Consider the following 26360-nt stretch of genomic DNA (forward strand, 5'->3'; position numbering starts at 1 on the left):
TGTCTGATTATACCTCAGCCCAGAAGACTGAGAAAGCTGTCTTAAAGGATTACAACCTACAGATTCACATTTCTGATTTGTACAACTGCTGGAGGGCATTGTGGAGTGAAAGCATTTTCTGAGGGCGTTGTGCAGAATGTACATCTCAAGTGTTTTACACACATGAATTCAGCAAACCTGCCTTTCTGGACAGCAGTAAATCAACCAGCCAAGCATCTTAAAAAGAAATAGAGGAGAGTAATACATTATATAATTTTTCTCTGTTTTGTCCTGTGAACACACTTCTGATAGTGCAGAGCGCAGAGGTCTGTTTGATAAAGCAGTTTGATTGATAACAACTGTGCCATTCCTCTGAAGAATCCACATGAGTATCACAGATGGTGAGATAACTTGCTGTAATTTTCTCAGCAAAGAACACTGAATCAAGCTTTCAGCCTACATAGCAGTCAATAATTTCCAACAAAAATTGCTAAAGGAGATTTTTTTTTATTTAAGTAGGGAAGGAATTCTGTACTTGCATCTCTCAAATTTCGATTATCCTGGCATCCACATCTCTGCTGTGATGCTGGAATGTGTTCTACAATCAGCATGTTGAGTATTTCTGCCCCAGTGATTCTGACTGCACATGTAGGTTAATGTCAGACCCTGACAGTGATAAGGAAAACAGTGAAAATATGGGAAAGCAAAAGGAGGGGGTAAAAGCATAAATAATACTGAACTACGACTGACTGAACTGAGATGCTTGGAATTCTGTAGCACTGAGGGTGTGGTCAAGTGCTCACCTTGTACTACCTTCCCATTATACTGTACTAGCTGGGTCATGCAGTGTCCTTGTGTCCTGCTACTTGGAGCCTAACTAGAATAGCTGGACTTATTTGAATTGAGAGTTGGTTCATGGGGTGAGACATCTAAACCTACACATAAGGAAACCACATTTGACATGCTTAAGTATTAGATAGAGTGAGGGGGGAAATACCAAATAAAGCATTTCTATGATCCAAGTTACTCAACTGCAGTTATCCCTCATTAAAGAGTTTTTATCAAATCCACTGACCACAGGATGGACAAGCACAGCGTAGACCCTCAATCTGCAGGTGCACTGTGGACTGTAAGGGTGTACAGGAGTGTTCTGTAATATCTAACTTCAAACAATAATGGGCCTTCAAAACATGCACCACATTGGATGTCAGACAGCCTTCTGAAAACTGAATAAATAAGCCTTCTGCTGTAAAAAGTGTTTATTCCTATTTCTCTAATGAGCAGCTCTTCCTTTTTCATCCATAATATCCAACATAAGACAAAGTTATATCAGGACAAATTTCCATTTCCAGTGACTCTTCTGTCAACAGGTGAAACCACAATCTAGCCAATGACACAAGAATCAGCACACCTGGATTCTCACATCTCCCTGGACCTGGGCACTAGCTTCAGTCATGGAACACTGGACTAACTTACAGAGCTAGTCCAAGCTTGTTACTTGCGAGGCAAATAAAAAAATAACTTGGTCCTTATAACTCAAATGTTGTAGTAACCTTGCTCCCATTACTCTTAATAGTTTTTCTGAACAGCACAGAACTTCAAGGCACAGGAGTCTATCTGACAGTGTTTGTCTTGAAGGTTTACCCTCCATTGCCTCTTCAGACTTTCCACATGCTCCCTCTGCACACAGCACCCTAAAAAAGCATTCCCACTGTCTGCATTCTTGGATCATGCACAAAACCAGCTGCAAACCTTCTTCCTCTGCCATTGTGTCTGTTCTCTGAAAAGCCTGCTTTGATTCCAGCTCTCACACCTTTCATGTCACTGGCATTTTGTTCCATTCTCACTGGCTTGCCTTTGGAGAGTTCTTTCCCTTGGGAAGAAATGCCACAGCTCCATTGATGGCCATGCTCTGTGTACAGCAATTTCACAGGAGACTTTATTGCTTGAACTCTGTGGCACAATTTCCATTGGTTTACAGCAGCTCTAAGGCTCTCAAAGCGGTCTCATCATCATCACAATTATTTGTTTAAAAGGCTCTTCTGCTCTTTGAGTGCTGTCATTCAGTAAGCCCACCTGCACTGGTTGGAATAGCATCCTTGTTCCAAGTCTAGATCATCTTTTGGTTCTTGAAAAACAAAAAAATGCTTCAACTCAAATATAGAACATCAACTAAACTGCCAAGGCATCTTTTTACCCCTTGCTACTTTTGGCTGTAGCTGATAAAATGCCAGCGACATATCTTTCCCAGTAACACAGCCTGGGAATTTGCTTCTATGTTGACCCATTCAAAAAAGCTTCTGCTATGACTAACTCCTGCAAAGAATCCTCAGATTCAAATTAAGATGAAGAGCTTTCTAGCTATTTCCCATGCAAATCTCACTTTCAATTTTATGAATAAAAATTTTAAACTGTCTTCTTTGTATAAGGAATTGTCAGTCTATAATTTTAGAATCCTTAAAAATTCTATTCCCAGGAGCGGGAATAGTCCATCTTTCACAGAAACCTGGCATTTAATTTCCCTTCTGCTTTTCTGCAGTTTTATTTCAGACACTTTTCTCATAACACTGCTTCTGAACTGTCTCATTTTTACTTGTTACTTTAGCATTCTTGTACAAAATACACATTTTTAAACTCTAACAGTACCCAGTCTCCTCAGCTTCTACCACTGAAAAAAAAAATACTCTGTTTTTTAATTCTGTAAAATAAATAGAGTCAAATAGTGTTTTGCTGTGAAGTGCCTGGAATTTGTCCCTTGGCTTTTCTGCTATTGTCATTCTTCAGAGAGAGCAGAAATCCTTCCCTCACCAAATTAAAGCCATTAGTCCTTGTGTAGCCACAGCACTTGCCAAACAGAATCTTCCCCGGCAGCTGCAGACAGCTCCAGCCTGTTAACTGACTACCTGCTCAAGCATTTCCCACAAACAAAATGCCCTGGTACACTTGCAGCTTGCCTCTTCACGTCCTGCACAGGAGCACAAGGTTTCCCCTGAGGCCTGCCCACATGGTGGAAGAAAAAACACCTTACATCCCCTGAGGAGGGCACTGACAAGGCTGGGACACCAGGGAAGGGATGTCTGGCCTCTGCATTCCCACGGCTGCCACCTCCTAATGCAATCATCCGCTTTTTTATAGCGTCTTCTAAATCCTAGCCAACAGTTTTACCCCTACAGGTACAGAGTAAAGAGGTTCTGAAGACATATACTTATTAAAAAGTCAGAAACTGTGCAACCAAAGTGTCTGTGTGTGAGTGGGGGAATATCACCCAGCAATCATGCAATCCCAAGCTTTTCCCAGGTTATCCATAAGGAACACAAAATAATCCTATTTCATGTTTCTACGCAGACACTCCAGACTTTGAGCCCAGTTCTTGTTACTAACAATAATGGCTGACAGGTAGATGGAGGTTAGAGCAGTTCCATTATAAAGGAAACCCAAAAGAATACAGAATTAAAGGTTTCACAACTCACTAACTCTGTCACTGCTTGATGTTTCAGCTTCTGAATTCTTGTCTTTGCACGCTCCTCTTAATGCTTTTATACAACTTTCTTGCTGGACTGTTTATTAAAGCAGCTGTGTTATTCACTATAAAAAAATCTAATAAAAGAGTTCTCTCTTTAAAACAATTAAAAATAAATGCAACAGATGCGTAGCTCTACTCTTGGCTATTGATTTCAAATCCCACATGACTTTCATTATTTTATTATCATTCATATGATAACTCAGGGTAGAAATTGTTCAGTGAAATGCACAGAGATTCACTTGGGACCTGACCCTGTTGGGTTCCACCCTCCTGCATTTTCAATTTGCCTTCAAGTTGAGTATTCATTTTTAAACCACACCAAACTGTACATATGGTTCATGATAAAATTCTCAAGAGGAGGCCACTGGTTTCAGGAACAACAGTAGAAAAAATATGAAGAGAGTAGTGTGAAAAGAAATGTCAGCAAGGCTCTGCCTGATTGAAGTCTCTTCTGCATTCAATATTTGAATTTTCTGCATTATTTATTGCCACCATAAAGAGTTTAATCCTTAAGGCATCATTCTGCATGCAGTTTCTTTATAAGCACACGAAAGCCTAAGTAGCTTAATTCCAATACAGTTATATAAATTATTAACTTCATCTCCAAATACAATATGAATTTCATCTGAGAAATTGTCTGAGATCCAGAACTTCTGTGTGGAGACCAAATTTCCTATATTCAAGCATTTACAAGAGTTCTGTGAAACAATCTTTCACTTGAAGGCTATACTGCAGACAAGGATCATCTTGTAAACTGCAAGCAGGACCAAGGAAATATCTCCAAACCCAAACATTTACCTATAAGAATCCTATTCCAACCTATATTTCTAAATTTTTCTCTCCGACTGACTAAATATAAACACCCCACCACCACTACTCCCACCCCTTTTCCCCAAACCCCAAGCAGATTAACCTACAATTTGGCCAATTGTAAGGTACCTTGAGGTAACTTACTACTTTGAGTGCATCAACATGATAACCTAGGACATGGCAAATCTCACAAGAGAAAACTCTGCAAGCACCACTTCTATTATTCATTCCCTACTGTCACCCTGAGTGCTCTCAGAAGAGTTCTCCAAATGTCACCTTCCCACTAACTTTCACATAGCTACATACATGTGGCTAGAAATACTGCTTCAAGTATATCCCAATGTAAGTGCTCTATTTCCACAGACACAGAAAATGCATTAGTTTCTTCTAAAAAAATATGGAAAAGAAAGGGGAAGAAAGGCAACAAAAACCAAACCAAGCAAAACCCCAAAAGTTGTGTCCACAGAGCTGGTACCTACTTCTATGTTATCCTCAAAACTAAAAGTACAGAGGATGAATTATTGTTTTTAACAACACTAGAACCCTAAAGAGCTTCCTCCAGGAGTCACTGAAGTTCACAGGAAGGCATGGGTTGACTTATTTCTGCAGCAGTCCTGGCCTTACATTCAGTCCCTGAGTTTCTGCTTAGTATTTGTGATTAGTTGCCTGTATTAGTGATTCAGTTGCTATTTCTAGTATTTCTGTCCAAATATCTGACAAATAGCAACACTTTCTGCAAAGATCTGTATTCTGGTACATGAGGAAATATGTACATTCTTTATTAATTACTAGTTCTTATTTCTACTTAAGAAGTTTTAGCCATCTAACTGAAAAAAAGAAATGAGATAAAATAAGCAGTTTTCAAGTGGAATACGACGCATCAAGCAAGGCACCGTCTGGCTAAGTTCCTGCTAAGGATCACCTGATAAATCAGCACAGACCAGAATTCACTGTGTGCCCAAAACGGGAAGAAAAAGCTTTGTATTTTGTACAAGTTAAAGAAACCAACCACAAGATACAAGTATCTTTCTGGAACCATCCTCAGATGTCTTAAGAGGAAAGAAAGAAAGCAAGCATTGCAAAATTCAAGAATGAAAATGCTGATAACATCTCAGCTGAGCCCATTTTAGGATCTGAGCCAAAATTCAGTAAGGAAAGGACACAATGAGCTTCCAGAGGGCAGGGATTTGTTGTTCCCACAGGCAGCCACTGCTGCTGGTAAAGCAGGGAGTGGTTGTGGAGGAGGCAGCACGTACCTGGGACGTGCACTGCCAGTATGTGTGTCTAATTTTTATTGTATATACTCCCCTGGACACAAGAAGTTTTAAGAATTCCAACATTGCAAGCATTTGAGCTAGCCTATTAAATCACTGGTCTTTCTTTCAATCCCAGGTCCCTCAAACTCAATGAGTTTATTCTGCCTGAGTAAAAGGTTCACGTCCTCCACTGATTTCTTTTCATCTGTCTCTTCAAAGAAAAGCTTAGATAGAATCTAGAAAGGCAGATTCTAGGCAAGGTAGAAAATGCTTCCTACAACCAAAACCTTTATGAACATTTTGAATTCTGTTCCATTCCAGTTTTAGTGATGTGTGTGTTTATATTACAGTCTGTGTTTTGAAATGAGGGAAACTAAGGCAATGCAGCTAGGTCAAGGAACCTGCATTAGGGTGGATGACTAAGCACACCAGATTCAACACACAAACCACAAGATCCATTACAGTTTATTTGTTCCATATTGTTTTTCAGCACAGCCTTACCTACGAAACAGTTTTGTAAAAGTAGTGCAAAGCCCTCTGATTTCTCTTGCATGGTTTCTTATTTTTTTAAAAAAGCCAAACACCTTTTTCCTTGGAGCATAAAAGAAATGTGTTTCTTAGAGTCTGCTTTCATTAGAAATCAGGAGTAACATCAACTTTTCTACAAATTACCTTTGGAGGCCACATCTGGTTAGCTTAATTCTTCAAAGATTGCCTTGCTCTGTTTCCTTGGCTCTTTCTTCCTTTGTCATATATTGGCTCGTTTTATGTCTGACAGTTCCTTTATTACCAGATTTCATTTTGAATCCGATTTCCCCCCCTGTCTCATTACTTCTGTCTTGCTCTCTGTTTGTTCTCTATTTCTTTTTCCTGTCTGACAATTCTCTTATTAGTGGATTTGGTTTTGCCTTTGTTTCATGCTTTCTGCTTTTATTCTCTTGTGTCTTATTTTTGCTTTTTTACTTATTTTTCTCCTGTCAAGGCCTCCTTTTCTTTCTGCCTATTCTCTCAAAAGGTATATGCTTAGCTTTTGTTTAAGGTTACCAGATTTCAGCATGCTGTGGAGCTAGTTTATTGTTAGATATTGCCATGAAGAAGGAACCAGGTTTAAATCAGCTCCTTTGGTCTATGAGCAGCCACTAATCTATGTATTTATACAGCCATAAGCTCTGCTTCTCAGCTACTACAACATGTCCTAGAACCAAACCTTCTAGTTTAAAGAGCAAGGACACTGCTTTTAAAGTTCATTACTTTCCCCCAGCATTCTCCATAAGCCATTAGGTTCCCCCCAGTTAGTTCAGACAGAAGGTGACACTCCAGCCCTGCCTTCGCCCTGCTCCTTGCAGGCTGTCACAGCGTGCTCAGGACAGTAAATCCTCTCCTGCTGCACCTTAACACGCACAATCAGTGTTACCTGCAGCTCCCGTGTCTCAGCCCCTCCCCAGGGAATCAGCTCTGTGCGTGCACCATGCAGGCTTGCTGTGAGACATTTCAGAGGGAAAATGAGAGCTTTTGTGTGCTTCACTGGGGCTAAAGTGGAAAAAGTGTTATTGATGAGCTTCATCCAGCTGGTCTCCTAATCCTTTAAAGAGCTCCCTGTACTACCAGGATTCCATGTATGCCAGGGACTAGCAAGCACCCACTGAAATAGCCCTGACTGAAAGCCAGGGGACCTCAGTTATATTTGCCACTTGCATCAGTCATTTATTTCAGGTGCCAGAACCTGAGGCAAGACCAAGAAAGCACTGCTGGGACAGCTGGCTGATCTGAAAGGAGATGTCTGGCCTATACTGATAGTTCAATAGGATCTTTATTTTTACAGCAATAGAAAACACAACTGGGTGATCTCACTGCCACTGACTACAAGAAGGAGGAGAATATTATCTCACTGCCCCTTCAGATTGTTGTTCGGGTGTTTTTCAAATTAAAAGGGAGGTCTTGCAGCCATAAATTTTCTCCACCATGCTAATGGATGGAGAATTCTGCTTCCAAAGGCACCAGCAAAAGGAGCTTTACAAGATTTCTGGGTGAGAGCTCAAACTGATTTATTATTTGTCAAGAGACACATTAAATAAACTTGGCCTTTTTTGCTGTCATCAGCTGTCTGAAAGACAAGCTATAAGCATTAGAGTTTTCTTTAATGCCACAGCACTTAGGTTAGAGAAAGCACAGTTGAAGCATCTTACATTTGGAAGGAAGGTGGGATGTCAGGATGAATGCTGCTTGCTGGGGCTGTCTGTTCCTCAGTGGGGAATTAGTTCCTGTGCAGTGTTTTCTGTGTATGTTTCCACTGGAGGGGAACAAAGTTGCAAATTGCCTTTGGTAATTAAACTTTGGTGAATCACAAGGAGGATGAAGTGTCACGTCCTTCTCAGCCTGTAACAAGGATCTCTGTACGGTGATTCAGCAGTCCTTTAAGGATCATCATTGCCAAGGTGCAAGAAGCAACCTTCTGTGAGTTACCTGCAGGACACAGCCTCTCTATTGCCACTGCAGAAATGTTCATGTTTGTTTTTTGTCACAGAACTCCCTCATAGTTTCTGGTTCTTTACTCTTAAAAATCAAAAGCAGTGCTCCATACAAACAGCAGCACAGACCATCAAGGCAGTGATTTCTGCTTAAGCTTCTGAAAACCAAAGAGAAAGCAAATTATGTGCCATGCACTGTGGGCTAGGCATACTGGCACCCTGATCATTTACTACTGAAAGCTAAGAAATCAAAGGGATATAATGCACACAATGATGTGGGGCAGTGCAACATAAAACTTAAAGGCATGCAGCCATGCAGATTTCTGTATTTAAATCCTGTGGACATACTAAAAACTGCAGCTGTGTGAACCAGATACCAACTTGCTATGCATAAATTCTGAGTTCTCAGACCAGTATCAGATTCTCAGATTCATCAAACTGATGATGAATGAAAAAGAAAATAAAGAAATTTCTCAGAAATGTACTGATGGTGGGGCAGGCTTTTTTTTTTTCTTTAAACAGATGCCTCTGCACGGATTTCTCTAGACTAAATTGTATTAATCACATTAGCACAGTAAGTCCCACAGCAAAGATGACTCATCTTCTCTGCTGATAAGGAAGGCCATCTCTGTTCCTGCAAACCAGACCCCTCTCCATATCACTTGGCTTCCTATCTTGTGATTTAAATAGAAATGGGACTAGACTGCACACCCTTGACACACAAGTCCAACTAACATTTCAATAACTGTTCACCACTATGCATAAAAGCCCTTATTAGCTGTCTTTGAGTGCTGCTGACCCTGACACAACACTAAACTGTGGCAAACAGGCTGGGATTAGAAATTTCAAAACCATTTAGATGCCTTAAGATGCACTATCATAATCTGCCTTTGGGAATGATCTGCCCTCACAGCAAAAGCTACCACATTAGCAACATATTCCAATTTCCACACACTCTCCTGCAGCCACAAGCCCTGTTTCAGCATTCTCCACTGTTTATGCCGGATTTAATCACAAAAGGACCTCATGCACCCTTCCCAGGGCAGGTAGAACCAGGTATTGTAGACACATGCTGCTTTTAAACTAAATCTGTATGACTGAGATTCCTTTTTTCCCAGCTTCTCAAAAAGTGGAGCACTCAAAGGGCAAATAATAAATTTCCTAAAGTACTCCTGCACACCATAGAAACTGGAGACTGATCTGTGGTCAAAGGCAAGACAAACTCTGCAGACCTGCCCACAACTCTGCTGTACCTGTTAGTCTCCTTCTCCAAACTGAGACTGACAAGTTGCCTCTGCACTGCAACTATTAGCAGAATTCAAACAATCCCAAATGAAAGATCCAAAAGGGATCCAGGGTCCTCAGTTTCTCAACTTCTGTGGCTTGAATTCAGGCCAAAGCAGTGACTATTTAGAACCCAAAGGCTGATCTGGAGTGAGGAACTGTTCCTCAAGAAAAGCCTATTGTATACAGAAGTGTAAAACAAGGACAAGGTTTGGGCCAAATCTACCTATCTTATTTTGTCACCAACCACTTGATCCTATTTTCTCCAGCATTACAAAGTATTTAGATGCAAATGTTGAGTTAATGAATATGAACAAAAAAGTTCAAGCAAAAAGAAAGCAACGTATGGGTAAAACACACTATTAAAATGTGTACATACTTCAGACCATACTTCAAGACAGCTCTCCCTCAAAAAGGCTTGAGTTTGCCAGTAAAAACAGCATCCAGCAAGCAAACAAACTCATTTATTTCAGGAGTCAAAGACCAATTCACCCTCCCTGTAGAAACTCTCATGACTGAAATGCTTTCCTAATTGATAGTGAGTATTTTTCTGGTATAGAAATATTTAATCTACAAACATGAAGTGAGCACAGCAGGCTGACTCTGAAGATGTCACCCTGAAATGAGTTGACTCAGTTGGGCATCCCTTCCAACCTCACAAAACCACTTTTCATCACTGTAGTTCTAAAAGCTGTTCCAAAACTTCACTGGTTTGAAAATACATACAAGACAGGAATTGCAGGGGAAGTGGGAAAGGCTATAATATTCCTATAAAGCAAGATAAATTAAAGGAAATGTTATCCTTGGACACTTTATTTTCTTATCAATTTTAGACAAAACCCTGTCTTTTGTGGACAATAACTTCTGATCAATTGGTTCTAATTGCTTCAAAACCAATCACTGAATTTTTTACAAACCACAGGAAGATTGCCAGTGAAATCTATGCCTCACCCCTACTAAGACTGTTTTATGAGCTGTCATATCCTGCAAATTTCATTTAAAACTGAGCTCTGCCTCTGAACTATTTAACAATTAGATGAGATGTTTTGCTACAATTTCACTGCAATTCAATTGAGATGAGAGTTCAAGTGAAAGAAAACTTCAAAATGCCACTCAATTTATACTCATCCTTATATTGCTTAAAATACCCAAGATCACTTCCAGCAAAAAATCCAATTGCTGCAAAAACTTAATGAGCCTTAACATTTCATATTCCACAGACCCAAACACGGACAGACAAACTACAGGTTGATGTTGTTTAGAATACTGCAGGACACCAGGAGAGCACTCCGGGGTACAAAGCGCCCTGCTGCTAATGGTCTGTGCTTGAGCTGACAGCAGTGACACACATGCACACGGTGAGAGCTCCTGAGGGCACAGCCATGATACAAATGAAACTCCCTCTTCAGAAGCAGGTGAATTTGCCCATGTACATGCAAATAAAGGGTAAAAAGCAAACCAGGCTGAAAGTTAGCTTGAGGAATAAAGAAGCTGGCATGTGAATTTAGGACATCATCAAGACACAGAAAGGAAATAGATGCACGCAGTAGGGAGACGGAACCTGACTTATCTGACTCCATCAAGTCCACCATCAAATCATGTTCCTAAGTGCAAGAGCCATGACCTAAAAACAACCAGCCCGTCCAGCCAGTTCCCCCAGGACTCACTCTGCAGACGTTTCACCAGCTCCATCCCTTCTCTGGGCACGCTCCAGCCCCTCAGTGTCCTTCTTGTAGTGAGGGACACAAAACTGGACACAGGAGGGTCTGGCCTCACCAGTGCTGAGTACAGAGGGACAATCCCTGCCCTGGTCCTGCTGGTCACACTATTGCTGACACAGGCCAGGATGCCACTGGCTTTTTTGGCCACCTGGACACATACTGGCTCATGTTCAACGGACTGACAATCAACATCCCTGGGTCCTTTCACAGCAGGGACCTTCCAGCCACTCCTCCCCGAGCCTGTAGCACTGCATGGGGCTGCTGTGACCCTGTGGGCCATGACATTCACACCTGATCTGTCAGCCTAAACACAAAGAAAACCTGTGAGCCCTACCTAGGTCTGTCCTTGCTATGAAACCATCAGTTGCAAAAACAGGTCTGCCACTAAAGTCTTGACTAGAAAAGAAAGCACTTAATACTTGCATGAAACAAATAGGAATTGACTGAGTCTGCACTGACACAAGATTCAGCTGAAGGCCACTAGAAGTAGTGAGCAGCATTCCAGTATTTTTCCAGAATAGTCCCTCTCATTTATTATTTTTAGCTTGCTGTTCTAAGAAAAGAAGTCACAGATGCCTCTAACCTGCCTGTCTATTCACCACTTTTAATAGTCAGATTTCCTTGCAAGTTTCATGAAAATCTTCTTGACAGGGCATAGCCAGAAGTTACCTACACCCACTGCACTTCTGGTCCATACCCATACACACAGGCTAGCCAGGTACCCAGACCTCCTGGAGCTCAGGATCTCTCACAGCACTGGTTGGAAAAAGCCCTGTTACAAAGGAAAAGAACTAGACAACACCAAGGAAAACATCAGAAGTATGGCAAGGAGATGCTCTTTTGTAAAGGCCGTGAGGAAACAGCCAGAAAAGCAAGAGACATTGTGGTGTGGAAGGAGGGAGGGAAACATACAATGACACTGGAATCCCATCCTGAGGCAAGCATGTGTGAATTCCATTACTGATGGAATGACTTTTTACTCATTAAGAAACTTTAGATAGTCTGTTGGTGTCTGTTCTCACTGCTTCCAGAACAGAGAGATTCATTAGGAGGGTCAGGTAGCGATATGTCCACAGGACAAGTGAGTCAGTGTAGGGTGTTTGAATGTCGGCAAAGGTCACAATTAAAGTGCTCACACTCCAGCAGCAGTGGCGCCACACAGCCACCAAGCCCAAGCCTTATCATGGACCAGCACAAGTCAGAAGCCACTACAAAGACTTTTACATAAATACATTTCCTGTTATCAGGAACGAAATGCTTCCAAGGAGAAAGTGTTAGGGTTTTGTTTACAGCAACAATTGAGAGACAACAGCAAATTAAGAGAATTCATATTTCCGATAATCCTTTTTGACAAAATTCATCAGCCAGCTAAGGAGTGCTGCAGTTTGTTCTGATTAGCAGGAGAAATTTATGATAGAACCAAGTATCTAATGCAATTCTGTCTGATAATAAAAAAAACAAGAAAAAATAAAAACCAAGCAAATAAACTAAGAATCCTCCCAATCAATAAAACAAAACAATCCTCTCCCCCCCCAAAAAGCCCCAAACACACAGATTTGCTTTGAATGCAACAGAAATTAAAGTAAAAGGAGTTATTTTCTTTATTAAGAGTACCAAATTTCTTTCTAGCTGACACTTAGTCCAGGATTTTTTGGCTTTTACTCTGAACTTGAACGCCAGGGATTTTGTGACAATTTCCAACGCTTTAAATACAGCCCTCTCTTACTGCTGCAGTACCCCATCTACTTTCTCTCTCACCTGTATATCCACGGCTTCATAAAATCATTTGCAACAAAACCTTCTGCCCACATGCGCCCTGTGCCTGCTCGTGTTTGAAGTGGAAGCTGCTGTCACTCTACCATCTGCTCTGCAAAAGAGCATCTCTGTTTCATAATGGTATACCCAGACAAAGGGCAGCTTCTGCTTCCCCATTGGCAGCAACAGTTTTAGTCCAATTCAGAACAATATGTATTATCAAAAATACAGGGCAAAAAATACCGGTTTTTCCAACGTAAAAAGAAAAATATATCTTTATTTAAAGTCACCTGAAGAGCGACCCAAAGGACTCTGAAGAAATTAAGGAGAGACAGTAACATTATACACGTGTGCATGAGTCTGTCCTGTTTTAAACCCTTTAAAATGAACGATTTTGATGCTAAAGAAAAGGATGAAAATTATTATGATGAAAGGCCAGCTCACAATGTCCTTGGATCAAAGGCCATCCAAGGCTACCTGCCCTTGAAAGCTGTTTTAAACATAAATCTCCGCTCTTGATTCATTCCCTTTCAAAGCCTGTCTGAAAGTACAACCAGTTGTGACAGTGTGGAAATAAATTTAAGAAAATGTTTGAATTCTGAGTGTCTGATCCTACGATCCTACAACTCTAGTCTTATATCAAGCAATCAATTAAGGAGGCGTTTTTTTTTGTTTTTTGTTTTTTTGTTTTTTTTTTTTTTTGTCCGTTTTTTACATCAACCCTTCAATGCAGTGTTGTGGAGTTTAACACCCATGACCACTACTTCTCTCATGTTCAGGCCAATATCTCTGTTCAGCCTCAGTGGCTTTCCTCTTTGACCATGAGCAGAGATTATGGATTCCATGTTCTGTTTGTATTCTTTAGTTCTTACCTTTAGACATTGGATTTTTTAAACTTTCTTTGAAAAATTCTGATTTCCTGTTCATTTTTAAGGTCAGCTTACAAAACATGCACAACTTACCTGTGCTTGATATAGCTTGTTAAATATTTCATTTTATTTGTGTTTTTATTAGCAGAATTCAGCCCTCTGGGGCACTTTTACAAAGGATGCTTTTGAAATGTAAATGTGATTGATTTGATATTACATCTTATATTATTCTTAGTTGCATAGTGCCTTTGGGAACAAGAGGATGGAGTTTTCTTTTAACTGATGAAAAGGTATTTTCCCTTTTCTACACACAAAGAGCCTACAAATTTCTAAAAAGAGTTACCTGTCTTCATATGTTCATGCTAACCAACTTTTAGTGCTTCTTCCATTTTCTGAATTGTTTTGGGTAACAAACCAAATAAATTTGGTACTCCCATTTAAGATGCAAGTTCAAATTTACACACTGTGCAGACACAGTTCCACCTTTAACAGGCTGAATAGTACAAACCTCACCAATATTATCCCAGTTGCTAATGAAAAGTGCATACAGCAGTTCAGCTCAGTGGTTGAGAACGTGCTGCTGTGTTTGCAAAACCCCATTATAACTTGCTTATGTAGTGAGAATTATTTGAGTGTTTTAAAAAGCAGTTAAATAAACGACAAATCCTTTATATAACACTAAGTCCTTTATAAAGAACATACTCCAGATGAATATTCCAACACCTGGAAATGATGGGCTAGCACACTCCCATTTGAAACCCACGTTACACTTTTCCCTGTCCCCAAGAGGGTGGAATGGTCATAGATAATATATTTCACTGCAGATCTGCAATCTCCTTCTTGTTTCAAAGAAGGAATATTCGTATGACTTCTACAACTCATCAAACCCCAGCTATTTAGGAGAAATACTTCTCACAGTAATAAACAATGGTAACTGTTTCCAAATAGTGCTGTATTGTCTGGGGAGGTATTTAAAGTAAAGCAAGTAACTAAGAAGCGATCTGCGTTTCACACGCACAGTATTAAAATACACCCACAAGAACAAAAGGCATTTGGGTAAAATTTAACCAATATTAAGGATGGTGTTTTTCCAGTGAATTGGTAAAGCTCAGAAGATGTAACTAATTAGAACAGAAGGCCGCAACAGTTAGACTCTTTCAGAAAGAATAGTTAAGGTACGTTGCCATATGGTTCTGAAAACTCATTTAATGCAATCCATATAGAAGAACATGTGCATATACCCCTGTGAGTTTCCCAAGCATTAATACTGCCTTTTAACTCAGCCATTTAGTGCAGGCACAACTGTTACTGAGCTGCATGACTTTAGACAGTGAAGGTAAAATTAAAATGTGAAAAGATTACAAAAGCTGTGAAAACAGCATAAACCAAGACAAATATTCACCTATGTGTTATATGATATGGGATGTTGCATTCTGCTGAAACAAGCTTGGTATAGCAAAAAACTTTTTAACTTCAAAAGAGCAACTGTATCCTTGCACAAACTTGCACAGTAGCTAGAGCAGCGTGGCCATGCAGCAGATCCTGAGGCAAAGCACTTAATCTATATAATATCTAAATTGCAAAGCTACATGCTCAAAATACAGAAAGAGCCACAGCTATAAATCACTTATAGAAAAGCCCTCACGTTTGACAGTATCAGGTGCCATCTGTCTCTATTCAAGTGTGCTCCTTGGAAAAAAATCAAGAAGGAATTAGAGTTGAAGAAAGAAGTTGGCATGACATTCATGAATCTAACAAAGAAATTGAGTTAGAACGGACAAAATAGCATTTAAGACCTTGACCAGTGAAATATGGTTGTCATTCACTACTGTGAAACTACAAACTTTTTTACTAATAAAGAAGCAGCATTGTTAGAAGTTAGTCTTGCATTTAACTAGGATGTTGCACTATTGATAGTGATCCAGAAATAACACCAAAAGCAGAACTTTTGCTCTTCCTCCATCTGAGAAAGTCTGGACCTCATTAAAATCCCAAGGCTTAGTTCACCACCTAACATATAAACCATTCATCCTTCCATCCCCCCCCAAAAAAAATCATGCACCAATGAGTAGTTTGAAAACCTTACTCTCTATTATTCTCTCTTCTGCTGGAGCTGTTCTTACCTACTGTGTCAAGATCTATCATCGTTATAAAATCTTTGACTGCTAGTTATTTTTACCATTGCACTTCACGTGTTTTGGGCCTCAAATAATATACAAAGTAAGGCCTTTTACTGAAACCTTGCCCAAAGTAAGAATGGAAGACTATTTTTGCTATTGTTCAATTCATAAAATTATCTCATATCCATAATCCCAGACTCATCCCGTAGGAGGCAAAATATAATCCCCTGGGAGGCTTCAGTAAAAATGGAACTGTGCTCCAGTTCTGTAACTGGTAATTTCCTCCCACAAGCTGAGGGTTGATGTGGACACCCTGCACAGGTTCTGCTGATGCCACTGCTGACAGGAAAATGGCCCTGTATTCACACTTGTTCCAGTTCCTCAATCTTAATCACCTGGAGGCTGAAGACACTTGCTTAATTGTGTATATTTTACAAGCAGTCAATGCAAAATTAATTACTATCGCTTCCAGTCCTCCAAAAGACATTTTAAAGGATTTCCAGATGTATACAGTTTTTAAAAGCATCCTTCATTGATCTATGTCTCTGCCATAGATCTGTGTGCTGCTTTCTGTTCTCTTCAATCCGAGTCTGGAAAACAAGGTGCCTTTTCTGCATCCCAATGCCTAAATGCATTCATTGACATTTAATAATATGTTTTACTACTCTGGCCTTTGAGTGTGCTGTATTGCAACTGCCTGGGCATCCCATCGTTTCCCCACAAGTCAATGACACTTCTAAGGAGGGAATAAGTAAAATTCTGGTTTTGATGGTAGCAGTTTCTTGCTTGCCTTGAATTAAAGATTGTAAATAACAGGAACAACACAAGGCAGCTCATGGCTGTGGGTGTCAGCTCCCTTCAGAAATTGCCTTATGGCCACCAGTGAGGCCACACTTGGAACAACAGGCCACACAGAAAGTTGCACTGCCTTCGCTTTCAAGTAGACAAAAGATTTTGCAGAAGGTTAATTTAGAATATAATGTGTCTGTAAAGGAGAATTTTTGAAAGCTGCAGTACTTATTTTGAAAAAATTTCTGTGATACAGAATGCATGGGAAAACTGTAAAGAGCATTAGCTTAAAAATAATTTTTTAATGTCACTTCCCTGATTGGTAACATTTAGCTAGTGTGGAAAATAGTTATTTGAAAAACCCATACTTTAATGTGCAAGCCAGATATTCAGATATTCTCATAATCTTCAACACTGCAGATTTTCAACAGTAGAACTTTGCATCATTGAGCAGTCTTCCAAGAGAACAACATGAATAATATACATTAATTTATGATTTATTTATCTTTACTCCAACTGCTTTAGTGCCTATATTCTCACAGCATATTGAAATGCAGCCATCTCTGGAACAGAGAAACCAGCCTCCCAGAGCCCCAAACCAGCTCACTGTGGGAGAAAGCAGAGCAAAAAGGTGCCAGAACAAACATTATCTGAAGGAATGGTGTCACAGAGATGTCAGTTCTATATAGAGAAATGTAAATGTCTCATCTGAAAGCCTCCAGTTTTATGGGAACAGAGGCAATGAAAGACACTTCATGAGGGCACACAAGTTAGAGCAAGGGACAGACTACTTCTAGATGGATAGTTAATAACTAGTGATCAAAGCTTTCTTCCTTGAAATCAGCAGAACTCCTACTGCTTTCCATGCATTTTCCTTCCCATAGCTATGCTTTGATACAGGAAACCTTAAGTAAAGGTGAACAAAAAGCCACTTCAATGAAGAAAATGCCTCTTTTTTAAAATAATTATTAAAGGCCCTCCTTTGTCCTTTCACCCTTTCCTTTCCCCCTCCAGAGAAGGCATCAAAATCTGGTTTTCATCTTCTCAGATCAGCACTGCCCGTTGTTACAACTGCACCAAAGCTGACTGATCAGTTTGGACGTTTTGGTCAGCTGCTTCCCATTAGCAATCTTTGTTCTGAATAATACTCTGGACAAAATAGCTGAACATCAGCTACCTGAACACACGTGTCTACCACCATTTTACAAGCCTTGCTGTCTGGCTGACTTTCCCAGAAGGCTGTGTCATGCCTACACGTTTTTTCTGTCCCAGAAGATCTGAAATGGCATTAGACACCTGTATCAAAGAAGCAGAGCCCCATCATTCAGTACAGACCTTCCCAAAGCAGAAATATTACGTCAGTCTGATAAGAGCTGTTCCAAATTCAGCACCTGGGTCAGGACAGAGGAAGAGGAACCTAAAAGCTTTAGGTATTTTTACATACAGTTTAACTCCACTGTTGTCTCACAGATTCCCTAAAGAGCATATGGAGCTTACAGATTTAAGACAGATGTATTCTATAAATTCACTGTACACTTGAGTTTACATATTAGTCACTGTTATTTTGTAACAGTAGATTGTTGCTGTAATATTAGCATTTCATACAGCTTCACAGTTAGGGAAGATGGAATAATCATTTGGGAATCCACAGGGGGCTAGCAAAACCAGGTAAATATTTTGCTATTCAAATTGTGGTGCGAAGGCAGAATTTTTCATCAAAAGTACTGGTACAGATTTTTCAAAATCTCTTTAAATACCTTTCCTACAAACTCTGTCATAACACATACTAATGTTTTTTCCTGACTGCCAATCATGAAATTGATCACTGCATTACCTAATTGTTTCTAAGATCTTTATGATTCTTAGAACATTCTTTCTACACAATTTCCCTTCTTGTTTTGTAAATGATTGGGAGAAAATATTTTTAAATATGTATTACCTAAGAAAACAACTATGATAAGAATAACAAATGATTGCTATCTGTTGGCAGAAAAACATTACAAGTTACAATAATTTGACTGAATCGTGAAGTCTGGATTACAATATTCAGAATTAAGCAGAAGAAAGCGGGGTTAAAAAAGAAGGGAACATTAAATAGGTAGAAAGAAAATCAGTTAATTTCTTACTTTACTCTTCAGAAGTAAGGTCAGCAGGTCCTTGAAATTTGAATGAAAGTTTACATTAAACACCAGGTTGCAAAACTGTAATGTTTTTTTAGGAGCAAAACTCCACTGAACACTTCTAGAAGAAAAACATGTTAAATTGTATTTCAAAATACTTCAAAACCTCTGTTGTTTTAGACCAGGGAGACTTCTGGTGCTACTCCTTCTGGTGCAATTGATTTACTTGCACAGAAATCATTCATCTATCAGTATGGAAAACATAAATGTCAAAGCAACTATAATATATGTGTACCAATAAAGTAATCTGTTATGCCTTCTTTTCTTTTTTTTTCCCCTTTTCTTTTTTTTTTAACTCAGCAAATAGAAAAGGCTTTATTAACCTTCAGTAGAACGAAACAAGGTTTTTTAAAACAGAGGATCCCTGGGTAACTTCCACGCAAATGTTCTTCAGAAGGGACAGTGAACCCAAGCTGCAGACCAGCAACCAAGAACTGCCAGTGCCAGTCTGTCCTCACCAGTATCATTTAAACTTCCTTGCCTCAGCTTTTTGTTGTGGGATTATAAAATAACAGTGTCATAACACTGATGATCTGCAACGTCAGCCTATTCTTGTGGCTGATGCTGTCAGTAAATTTAGTTATGAAGTAGTTCAAGAGAAATCCTATGTCTGAAGAAACACACACAGGCACACGTGTCTTGGGAGAGCAGATGACTCACAAAGAAGCAAAAGACACTCACTGCCTCCATGTTTTCTAGCAGTTCCCAAATCACTTTATTCAACTTACTCAACCATCTCCAATTCATTTCCCCTTAAGGTACTATGACTAGATTAAAATAAACAAACAATCAAACCTGAAAAAAATGCCACAACCACACAAAAGACACCTCTGCTCAAGAAAAAAAAAATAAAAAGAGGAAAAAATAGGTAAAAAAAGACCATACCCCAAATAGTGTAGCTCTGTGTGATGAGTTCATAGATGAAGTTAGAAAGCAATAAAGAAATCTCCTCTCATCATCTACATCACAGGAATATGGCTCTGGTGAGGGCTCATCAATCATGCTCCACACCATTAGCTGTTCTAGGAGCAGTCACACACTGAAAGGTGGGAAACTTGGAAAAGAAAATCAACGTGATCTGACCACTTCTGAGAGCAATGTGATGGAGAGTGCCTGAGTGCAATGCCAAGCTGATGGTGCTCTGGAGGGACCCCAGGCAGCTCCCAGGCTGCACTCCAGCACTGCCCTGGCTGGGCTGTGGGTGACACCTCAGACCTCCTGCAAGCCCTGGGCAGCTCCCCCGGAGGAGGGATGTAGGGCTACGTCCTATGCTCAGTTTTGTGTCTTGTTATCAACTGATAACAAAGTACAAGAGGTGGACCAAAAGATGAGGCACTCGTGGGAATGCAATGCTGATGATATTTTAGAAGTGATCTAGAGCTGAGAATTTCAGGGGGGAAAAAAATTGAGGAAAAACTATCTGTGGTTTGAATGGGGATCCTTTATCAACATTTGCTCTGACATTTTAAAGTAAAAAAATAACAAAAATAGAAGTTATACACTTGTTGTCTAGCAAAGAAAAGTACTCCAACCCAAAAAAATATTTTAATACTGAAGTTCCATTTATGTCTCTGTGACTTAGGCAACTTTGTATTTTTGGTCCAAAGTGTTTACTATTAAACAGTGTGATAATCACAGTTCAGTATACTCTAGGATCAGTGGTGCTTGTGGAATTCTTAATTGGTGGGAGTCTCAAATTTTGTAGTAGACATATTTTTTTTTTTGTGTCTAATGCAGCAGACAGCAAAGAGAACAAATTCATTCTAAAGAGGTACAGCACAGGCCAGAATAGTTTTATACTAAATGTCCCCCTCCTCTGCCTCCCCAAAAAAACAAACAAACAATAACCCCCCCCACGTTATTTTGGAGAAGATGTTGCAACTGCCTCCTACACATCCCACCTGGGTGCTCAGCCCAAGGGTCTGCATTCCCAGGGAACCTGGGGACAGAACTCTGAAACCCTGCTGCAGGCCAGGCAGGAGCACAAGGGCATCACAGAGCATGGAGCTATCACAACAATAGCAACAATAGAAAAAAATGCATTTAAATACAACCTCCCCAACTGAAAATAGATTTTTAAACATTTTTTACAGACTATGTCAAATTATATTAGGATAATCCTGTTCCAACCTAATTTATTATTCAAAATCCACTTACTTTAGAAGTTTAAGAATCTATGTCTTTTCCAACACTACCAGTTTTTCTCTTGTATGCTGCTTCAGGAAAGCTCTACTGGGTCCCACAAGTTCACACCAAGAGCTGACTTGATACATCACAGCCGTGTATACAGGAAAATACTCAGTAGAACATAAAAATTTATTTTAAATATCTATTTTTTTCCTCAAATAATCTATTAAGAATATAGTTGCTGCTCTGGAATACCATACACCCTCTGCAACACATTATGTCTGACTGGGATTGATACAATATCAGGGAGATTTTTTTCCTTTCGTTGTCCCCCACTAAACCTCACAAACTCTAGCAGGAATAGTCTGTTATTGCCCTCTTTATCGCTGACAAAGAAAACAGGTCCGAGTCACTGTAAGGTTAATCTTTCTTCACAGCTATCTCTCATCCCTCCAAAGGCTGCATTAAACACCTTCCAAATGACAAAACAAACAGGTAGAGTGAAAACAACAAAGAAAGAGAGACATGAAAAATAGTCGTTCTTCCTTTAAAGCCATCCAGAACATGAATTTGAATTCTGCATCTAATTCCTACACAGCGTGGCTTACAGAAACATTAAAAATTTATAAACAGAATGGGAAATAGCTTGAAGAACACAGAACACATCTGTTAACCAAATGGAAAGTATCTTAAAAATTAAAGAGGTTGTGGAAATTATTTGGTTTATTCTTCTGCATTGCACACAATCATTATGTGTTCTTCAGTTCTAATTGAGTCCTCTAAGTTATAAGAGATTAATAAACACAAGTGCCCAGCCATAATGTCTGTTTATACCAGTCTTTGATCAAGCCTAACTGCAACAAATTGGGAAGAGTCTTTAAGTAATTATCAGCATTATTACACAAGAGCAGGAAAATACTTGCATAACATATTTCTCTTGGACCTCACTCACCAGTAGCAGTGAGGGAGGACAGTCTTAAAATGCTTTTGAGACCTCAAAAGTATATGAGAATATGAACTGACCCAAGTAAAAGAGCATGAACTGACCTGGATAAAAGAGGATACAACATGCTAACACTCACACTAAAACAAACCATTTTTGAAGGTAAAGGTGTTCTTCATATAGTATTTTCATCTCTTGTGAGGAGCAGACGAGGATGGACATGAGGCCAGCAAGAAAATAAGACTGACTGAGTATAATCATAAAGGGAATATTGGAATGGAATGTCATCACTGTAAGTGGGCTGATTGTAATTTATATTAATGATATGCACAATGCTACTCTCCTACCATCCCAGGAAAAAAAAACCAATTTAAAAAAACAAAAACAAAACCTCAGAACCCCACATACACTGCAAACCACATTTTACTGTTTGCATAAGCTCCATTTTGAGGTTGTCAGTACAGCGAAAGTATCTACAAGATAATTAATGAGATACAGCAAACCAATAAAAAAGGTGTATTTTTCTTCTATGTCTTGTTCTACTTCATTAGCCAGCAGGAGGAAAGTCTTGGAGCGTGCAACTCTGCAATTTGTCTGTTGTCTCAGAAACATACCAAACATATTTGATATGCTGGAGGGAAAAAAAACCTTCTTGACTTCCTTATTATTAATCCACACCTGAGAAGTCATGCAGTTTTCATGCAACTGTACCTGAACAGCCAACAAAAGTGAGAAAACTAGATGTCTATGTCCTTTGGTGATACAATCCAGTCTTTCCATTTAAAAAAAACCCCACAGTTTTGGTTTTTAATCTAGAATCAGTACCATGAATCAAGGAAAAGATAGCCAGTGTTTTCTATAGCACATTGCCATTACACAACTAAGATAGACACTGCTACTTCATAAAAGAGCAGATAGTTAATTTCACTACTGCCAGAAAGGCTCTCTTCTAGAGATCTATTTTTACTTCTTCAAGACCATTAAAATATGTACACAGCCAATCCTTATTCAGAGCTAAAGGCAATTTTTAAATTACCAGTTATGATGTTAATTCTTTGCTAACAAGATTTGTGATTTATATAGCATGCACAGTTTAATATAACTATAATTTGCTCTCCTGCTGCTAATTGATGAAAAAGCACTAAATACTTTTCTTAAACTTTGAAGAAAAATTATTAATCATTTTCCAATGTGCTGTTGTCCATTATTGTAGACAAACTGCTTGAAAATAAAGATGATGATCTAAAAATCAGTTCTAGGATCACCTTTAACTTCCACACCATGAATACCTCAGTTACATACCATAAACTAATTAATATAAGCTCTTTCACTGCAGTGTGAGTAACAGTAGAGGAAAACGGAAGGGCAACAAAACATAAAACCAGAATAATGCTGTTTGAACACAATTTCCAACTTTGTTATGTGCAATTTTCAGAAAAAAGTTGTATTGGTGCACAGGCATACATAATAACTATAAAACAAGCCTTATTTAAAACAAACAAACCCACTAACATTTTCCTTTTAGTTAGTTTATAGAGCTTTCCAATTCCCTTAAAGCTTTTTATTTCAGCTAGCAGAAATTCTGGTAAAGGTAGCCAATGTTTGTTCCCTGACATTTCTGCTGAGAAGAAAAACAAGGATTTGCTCATCTTGCTCTCTGAATCCACAGTACATGTGTGAGAAATAATCAATAGATCTCAGTTGCTACTGCAGAATATTTCTGCAAATAATCACTGCAGTTGTAATCCTTGGGCCAACAGATGAGGGATCATCTCTGACTCTCCCCTTTCAAGAATGAAAGCTTAGGTGCCCCAAAGCTATCCACTTCCTATGTAACATTTCCAAAGCACATTTCTGTCTCGTGTGCACATCACTGCAAACTAATTTGGGCCCCTACTGTTCCAGTTTTGCTGATTTTTCCTCACACAGCTGCTGAAAACTTGTTTATTTCAAATGCTCCCAGAAAGTTGCCAAAATTGATTTTCTAAGTTTCCCCAAAGTTTTTAATTGTTTTGAGGTTAAACAGCAAAAAACACCACCCTTCAACCACCCCAATCCACTCCTCAGCCCCAGTAATTAAGATAAGCCAGATCTTGGCAGCTTCCAATCATAGTAAGATCATTTTGGCCATGTTGGCCTCCCCTTTGGTTCTTCTGTCAGAATTCCAGAGATCATCTTTATTTGTGGAAATTTTAACAAAAAAACCCCAAAACTGCAGTTTTTGAGGTTGCACACAATGGCATCTGTACAAACCAAAGCCTGCCTATGCCAGCATCCTTTGGGATGTGGGAGCGTGTAACTCATCTGACTACAGACCAAACCTGAAACTAATGTCTTCAATGTTAAATGCTTGCACAGGACTAAGTCCAATGAATATTCTTTAGTAGACATAAAATACTTTTTTCTCTATCAAGCAAAACAACACAAAACAACCCCCCAGAAACCAACCAAAAAAAAACCCCACAGCAAATATATTACAGAGTTCCTCCTCTTGGAAATATTTGTATAGAGAATATTTGTAGACAGTTTTTCCACGAAATTCATATTGCAACTTTACAGTGTACATCCAATTTTTATTGGAATTATATACATAAAGTTTGCTTTAAAGCTCCCTGGAACAAGCACCGTGCTTCTTGATCTTTATTTCAAGACCAAGAGGTCCTTGTCCTTAATTAGCTTCTTAAGGTTGTAAGGTTTTTAGCACCACCTCAGCTTAGATGGATAAAGCCTTAGCATAATGAGATTACTAGAAAGCTCCACTTTACAATCCAGAGCATTACAATAATATATTTAAAATACAGTTCTTCATGTACATGTAGCAGGACAAATGCAGAATTATGAATGAGATTTACACGCTTCTACCTATATGCAAATTTTGCAGCTACATCAATAAGGTTTTTTAACTAAGACATCTTTACAAAACACAGATATTTACTTAAAAAGCTTAGGTTAAAGAAAGGATTTTCAGTGAGAGAGAAGACAATTTCAGTTTATATCCAACCACTATTGAAGATATTATTTAAAATGAGAGGGAAATGTATCTAGAAGGGCAGAAAATCATGATACCCAGATTACTCAGAATTCAGAATAGACTTTTTCACAAACAGGTTCAGGCCAAGGCAGACTCCTAGGGTTAGTCACAAGTGTAATTCTAATACAGAAGGTCATGTACGTGCCCTAGGGCACCAGAGAGTTTAGACAAACTTGAGTTAATGGAGACTGCTCTCTTAAGATCAAAAAGAGGAACAACTAAATTGAATTTACTTGATTAAAACAAATTTGATCTATTTCCAGAAGAGGGAAAAAAGCTCATCTCTGATCAATTAAGATTCTTTGAGGATACTGCCAAGATGAAAATCACGGCATAATTCAACCAATTCTTTTTTAACATAAAAAAGAAGAATCTGAGGTGAGTACTTAATTAAGACAGGAAATTATTTTTAGAAATAATTAACTTTTATATTTCAAAACAAGCCAAAGGTTACAAAGTAAACTTTTAGTAAAACCAACACCTCTTCTGTTCCCATTTTTGCCCATGGTCACAAGCAGAGCAGGATCTATGCAGACTCAGCCCCCTCAGTGGGGCACAATGGAGTAAGGCTGACAGTAAGGAGACACCCAAACACCTTTTCACTCAGGTGAATTCCTTGGGAAACCTTGGACCTTTCTGGAGACCAGCACATACACACCATGTTTCAGCATTTCTGTGGAATTAGGATCAATATTTTCAAGTGGGATATCAGCATTATAGATAACCAGCAAGAGTAGAAGATTTGACTTTTAAAATACTCAGTGGTCATAAATATGAGAGCACTGCAAATTTTATCAAATGCAAAAGAAAGCAGATCATGTAAGAGAAGGTGCCCAGGCTAACAGCAGTTCAATAGTGATAAGCTTCAACCACTATACTGTACAGCAAAGAAGAAATTCTTGCAAAGTCTGTCCATTAACACATGATAAAGGGGATGGAATGTATCTCCAAGATCCCAGAATCACTGATGGTAGATGCTGGGAAATGCTGCTGCTATTGGAACAGAGCTATGGGCTACATGGATGATTGGTCTAACCAAACAAAGTATTCATATTCTTTTTTAAAATCCAAGCTGATGAGACTGTTATGTGCAAAGAAGAAAGTGCTGAAGTTTCCAAGGATTATACAACTATTCATTAATGAGGTAACCAGTCTCTGTCCAATTCATTTTCAGGAGAATTAACGAAAAAGAAAGAAAAAAAAAGCCAAACCCAACAGGAAAGATAATAGTTTCTCAAGCTTGTTGTTTTATGAGTATATTGCTATGATTTTTTGGCATATTCATATATGAGGCAACATCTAGACACCTCTCCATTTTGAAAGTGCTCAAAGAGATAGGAAAAAAGTTCACATTAGACTCCTTGGCTCCATCCCCATTTATTCTCCTGCAGTGAACTTGGTGACAGAAAGGAATTAGCTTCTTCAGATACCTGATATCAGAAGCTAAAAATACTGAGTCTCTCTCTTGCATGCACACAAAGAACAAACAGTAATCATGACAATGG

General features: G+C 39.0%; 1 protein-coding gene across 2 annotated transcripts in view; it reads right to left on the reverse strand.

Moving 5' to 3' along the window:
* Positions 1 to 26360, reverse strand: part of ST6GALNAC3 (ST6 N-acetylgalactosaminide alpha-2,6-sialyltransferase 3) — a 213547-nt gene that overhangs the window by 139027 nt on the left and 48160 nt on the right. Inside the window, exon 1 of one of the 2 annotated variants that reach the window (XM_031058662.1) lies at positions 12800 to 12838. The exons of the other annotated variant lie outside the window; for it this stretch is intronic. The gene's annotated coding sequence lies outside the window, so the exon portion shown is untranslated. Of the gene's footprint in view, positions 1 to 12799; positions 12839 to 26360 lie in introns of those variants that run through there. 2 annotated transcript variants of the gene reach the window in all.

The sequence above is a fragment of the Geospiza fortis genome, unplaced genomic scaffold (assembly GCF_000277835.1).
Source record: "Geospiza fortis unplaced genomic scaffold, GeoFor_1.0 scaffold333, whole genome shotgun sequence".
In the NCBI taxonomy this organism is placed as follows: Eukaryota; Metazoa; Chordata; class Aves; order Passeriformes; family Thraupidae; genus Geospiza; species Geospiza fortis.